Raw genomic sequence first — 5,491 nt, 5'->3', positions numbered from 1 at the left:
TCCAGAAGCCGGCGACTCATCTGCCCCGCCCGGGAAGAGTGCAATGATGGTCCCAACTTGGGCCAGTGAAGCGGCATCCTCCACAACTAGACTGGGGAACAAGACGACAGCAACTTGTCTGTTCCCCTCTCCCCAATTCCCCAGCACTGTTCCCATCCCCCCAATTCCCCAATAAAAATCTTTAAAAAACAAACAAAAAAAACCAAGTGGAGATGAAGGATATATTCACAAAAAGACTAGTGTGATCTGGAGCATAGAGTTTTTTGAAGAAGGTAATGGAAGATAAGGCTAGAAATAATTTGGGGCCAGTTCTTAGAAGGTCCTGAATACATGGTAGGGAATTTGGACTTTAATTTTATAGGTACGTTTTTGAGAAGAGGAGTGACTTCCAACTCATAATTCTAGTGACAGTGGGAAGACTGAAAATTGGTGACATTACTAAGCTTTGCAGTAATTCATGCAAGAGACTATTAGAGCTTGAAAACAGAGCAGGAAAGAGAACAAGACATCCAGGGAGAAAAACGGACAGGCCTTCATAACTGAATAGATCCACTCAGCCAACATTTATAGCTTACCTTGCCAGTGCCAAGAATTGGAATAGGTATTTGAGATATACAAATAATTGAGAAACAAGTCTTCAAAGGAATTTGAAGCTTAGTAGATGCACTTGAACAAATAATGGGGACTACAGAACAGTATGTTACTAATAGGCAAGGAATAAGTACAATGGGACAATGAGGAGGAAAGGTGTCAACCACCTACCTGGTAGGACACAGGAGGGAAGGCTTCTCAGGTATCACTGGAGCTGAGTTCTGAACAGAATCAGATATTGGCTGTGAGGAATGGGGAGAACAGCTAAATTAAGCATTTACTGTGAGTCAGACAGTATTGTAAGCAATAATCATCCCAACTTTATAGAAAGGCACTATTATCATCTCCATTTTCTATGTGGGGAAACAAAGGACAAAATTCTTACAGCAATTAGAACTGGAATTTGAACCCAGAAAGTCATTCCAGAGCCTGAGCTCCTAACCACTACACTTAACAAGGGGCATGTAACCAAAGATGAGTCACAGATAAAGACAGGTTTCTAGTCCGTGTGAATGAGAAGACCGTGTTATTAACCTAAATAGGGAGGAGAGGACGAGCAGGTTTCAGGGATGAAGTAATGAACTCATTTGGGGAACATTGGATTGGAAGTACAGTACTTCCATATAGAGCTGTTTAGCCAGTAATTGGAAATGTAGGTCTGGAGCTTAAGAGCAAGAAGTTAGGGTTAAAGATGTGGATTTAGGAGTTACCTGCCCAGAGTTAATGAAGAAATTCTAGGAATTAATATAAACATTAAAGGAAAGAACATGAAGAAACCAAAGAATGAGACCTGGGGGAATTCCAGGAGTAACTAGAACAAAATCTGGAAAATAGATAAATGATCAAGTTGGTTAATGCATCAGCATTTTTAATAAGTAATTTTGAAGTAATGAATCATTTAAATGTGGCTCATAAACTAGCTGTGAAGGAGTTCCAGAAACGTTTTGTACAATGACAGCATTCCTGAAACAAGTGTCAGTTGAGATCATTTTAGCTTAAGTCCTCTAATGATTTGCTTTACTGGATAAACTGCAGAGATCCAAGCCTCTTAACATTCGGAACAAGTCAACAACTTGGAAGGGGCTTATATTAAGTTCTTGTGTGTTAGATTCCCCCACATCAGCTTTTTAGTTACATAAAAGCAATTCTGATTAAGATCTGAGAACTTGTAGCTTTGATCAGTATAGGGTGGCGTTAGCTAGTTGTTGGTTATGAGATAGACAGAAGCTTCACGAGAGAAGGAATTAGGCTATCACATGGAAACGCACAGCCTGATTAGATTGGGGTATCTTACTGGGAGGAATTAAGGATTAAAAAAATGGGTGATTTAGGCAAAGTGTATTGATAATAGGAGCATGTATTTAATCAGATGGGGCGCTGAAGTTCCTGGACCTGGGAATAATATGAGGAAAGCAGTGTTTTAAGAGGTTTAAGTGTGGCAAAAGTGGGGCACTTGCAAGGTTACTGGAGAAAAAAAATGTCAGATATTTCTTAAGGTTCGAAACTAGATGGAATTAAGAATGGTAGTAGCATAAATGGAAAAGATTGAGAATGTGATTCTGGAAAAGGAAGAGAAGTTTTATTTGTGTTTTAGATGACATTAGGTCAGCTATGCAGACATATAGACAGTTGGAGATAGAGGACTATGTATGGTTTGGCTGGGAGGCCATGTCTTGAACGGTGGCGTGGGATTTTTTTCTTGGGAAGAGGGAAAAGAATTAAGTTTTAGTAGAATTCCACAGGAGGGAGAAAAATGAGATGGAGAAGGTGTTCTAAGAGAAAAACAGTGTCTCTGAAATCCATTAAGAAATCAATGGTTTCAAACAGTAAAGGTTTCTACCATGGGGTATTAAGATAGTATGGAGCTCTGGAGGCAGAGGGTATACATTTTATTCAAAAAAGGAAGTAGAAAGCAAGGTTTGGAAGTGTCAAGTGAAAGTGTAGTTTTATTTGTTCTGAAATAAGGATTGATTCAGTGGAGTGGAATTTGAATGTGTTATGGAAGGTTTATTTACAGAAGGTTCCCTAGGAGGCTGAAATGAGTGAGATTGCAAGCTTAGATGGAAAAGGTTATTTAAGGGCAGATAGATGAACAAGGCCAAATACTGAATCAGAAATTAAAGAATACCAGTGTAGAATGTAATAAATATGTAAGAATGGTGAGAGAGACGTGGGCCTGATCATGCAACACAAAGAAAGAGATAGGATTTGGGATTTGTTGGGATAGAAGGTGAAGGATGAAAGAATTGGTGAATTGGGGTGGGCTGTGGGCATGGTAAAAATGTGAAATTATCTACGGTTCATGAAAGTTCAAAGCCTGGGCCTCTTGTCCTCTAAAACTACAAGGGAAGCATTTGAGAGCAAAAGGTAGGATCTCCCAAATACCAAACAACCTCTGTTTCTCCTTCTCAGTTCAGATCCTCCATTTTGTAAACCTTGGAGCCTTCTTCCCTTCACAACATAGTTGTCGGTTGCCCTCTGCTGGTCCTGTTGGTCTTGGCTCTCCAGGTATTTAAATCTGAGAGCATGTGCAAAATAGGATGGTAGAAAGCTGAGCACTGAGCTAATTAGATTCTATTATAGTACATATTTGATCACATCTATATGTAAGACCTAGTACAGGAGCTGCATATAAATAAAATACATAGTCCTAACTCCCAAGAAGTTTAGAGTCCAGTCTGAGTGAAGATTAAAACATTTTCATATAACTACTGTAAAAACATCCTTTTACTCAACAAAATTCTTTTTTTTTTTATTGAGACGCTTATATGTGCCAAGAATTTATATCTACAGAGGAAGAAAGACTTCACATGATAAGATTAGGGCGTAGGATGTGGTGAGTGACAGGTGGTTAGAGAAGACTCCCCAGGAGAACCAACATTTAAGTGGCGACTGAGTAGAAGGTGAAGATGAGAAAGATTATTGCAGGCAGAGAACAGCATGAACAAATACTATACTAGGAACTAAAAGAATGCCATGAGTGGAATGTAGGGAATATGGAAGAGTGGAGAGAGAAAAGAGACCAGGTCATGAAACACCAAAAGCAGCTATGGAAAGGTTTAAGGTCTCCGGCCACAGTGTGCATGCTTTAGTGCAGCTTTGCATATTCTAACTTCTGTAGTCCTCACGATGACCCCTATTTTCCAAATAAAGGCTCCAGCAAGTGGTGGGTCCAGTCTGCACTCACTCCTGAGAAAAATGGACAGATTTGAGACATTTAAGAGGTAGAATATAATCTGTTTTTTTTTTAATTTTTGCAGAGTCGTGTCAAAGGAGATGACTTGCATGCAATGTAGTGGTTGGTGGTGGTAGCCTGATAGGTTCGAGCTGGAGTAATCAAGAGCATTCAAGGGGAAGGGGTAAAAGGATGTGCAGATGGAAAGTGATCATAGTGTGGGGTGAAGGGGGGGAAGGAGACAGTGGTGAGGGTGATCTTGGAAAGAACAGCATGAGCAATGGTATGAAGGCGGGTAACTCCAAAGTATAAATGTGTAGAAAGCGCTATGAATTACCCTTAAACCCCCTGTCCTTTGGGGATTCTTTTTGGAGAAGATGCTGCCGTACAAGAAATACAAAAAGAACATCCTCCACAAGTGTCCTAAATATTCCTCACAATCAAACTGTGGGATAGGAAAAACCAGGGGAAGTGAGTACAGCAGCGTGACCGGTTAGAAAAGGGATTAATTCCCTAGCTTGGTTAATACACGGAGAACTACCTGACACTTAATGAGCACTCAATAAAAAGTGATAGTTATCTTCCCACACTAGCTCCAGCTCGATCTGCAGTGTTTGTTTCAATAGGTTCCTCTCCCTAGCCCTGTACCTGAGGTCCACCTCCTCGAGGAAATCCAAATGAGAGAATGCCCTGTTTCCTGGGTCTTCATTTATAATCAGACCTACAAGATGTGACTTCTGGTCATGAAATCCAGAGGTGCCCTCTTTTCCTGCAAACTCCAGTTTTGACTCTTACAGCACAACAGACATTTACATTCCCAAACAAAACTTAAACCTTCTTCAACCAAATCCTTTGCTATTCCCTCCCAAAGGCATGAAACAATTTTTGCTAAAAATAGAATGCTGAAATTACCTTGTATCCTAGCAGCCCTTAAGGTAGTGCATAATTAAGCTTCCGTGATCACCCTCATTCCCCCAAATCCAAAGGAAACCTTCCGGCTTCTGTTTCCCAAACAGAAAGGGAAGTGCACGAAAGGCACGTACGAAAACCAGGGATTCCCTTTACACTTCCTTGAAGTGGAGGGTGGAGAAAAAGCGAACGTCACGAACAGGATTCGAACCTGTGCGGGGAAACCCCATTGGATTTCGAGTCCAACGCCTTAACCACTCGGCCACCGTGACTTCCAAAACCGCGCTCCGCCACACACTTACAGAAGGGGTTGGCATTGCGGGAAAGCGGTGGCCAATTCACATACCCATGCACACACACATCCTGTGAGCCCCCTGCCCCCGCTTCTTACCTCTCCTCTACGCCACTCAAAGAAAAAGAGAGGGTCCCCCGCCCAGCGAAGATTCCGGGTCTGAAGGAGTGCAAAGCTATTTAGGAGGTGATTGGCGAGACCTGCAGAGGAAGCACTTGGAGGGAAGGGGCTGGGCACCGAGGGTGGCGGCTAGGGGACTCCTCGGGTTTTGGAGTGAAAAGAGTGCTGGGAAAAGACATTAGGGGTGGGGGAAACTCAGGGTTTAAACCGGGAACTCCTGGAGTCGGTTGAAAGGACGGAACATCTTGGGGAAAGAGGCCTGGGGTTCCTTGGGATTAGGAGGTCCGTGGGGTTAGGAATGTGCGAAGTGACGACCACTTGGAGTTGGGGGCGCCTCAGGCGACGGGCATCCCACTAGGACAGGATAGAGGTGCCACTTGCAGGGCTGAGAGGCAAAAAAAAGA

At 42.3% G+C, this 5,491-nt stretch overlaps 1 long non-coding RNA gene and 1 other non-coding gene across 3 annotated transcripts in view; both read right to left on the bottom strand.

The window, feature by feature from the left end:
- LOC109396905 (uncharacterized) overlaps positions 1–5,485 on the bottom strand; it is an 18,844-nt gene extending 13,359 nt beyond the window's left edge. For both annotated transcript variants that reach the window (XR_002126940.1, XR_002126941.1), the window contains exons 1-2: positions 5,067–5,485; positions 763–833 (exon numbers count right to left, since the gene is read on the bottom strand). This is a non-coding gene — a long non-coding RNA (uncharacterized LOC109396905). The remainder of the gene's footprint in view (positions 1–762; positions 834–5,066) is intronic.
- Positions 4,866–4,947, bottom strand: TRNAS-CGA (transfer RNA serine (anticodon CGA)). The gene has a single exon. It is a non-coding gene; the product is annotated as a tRNA-Ser (tRNA).
- Positions 5,486–5,491: the final 6 nt, after the last annotated feature.

This window comes from Hipposideros armiger, unplaced genomic scaffold, assembly GCF_001890085.2.
Source record: "Hipposideros armiger isolate ML-2016 unplaced genomic scaffold, ASM189008v1 scaffold_548, whole genome shotgun sequence".
Classification (NCBI taxonomy): domain Eukaryota; kingdom Metazoa; phylum Chordata; class Mammalia; order Chiroptera; family Hipposideridae; genus Hipposideros; species Hipposideros armiger.
The sequence above is the reverse complement of the archived record's forward strand: the minus strand, read 5'-3'. Positions and strand labels throughout refer to the sequence as shown.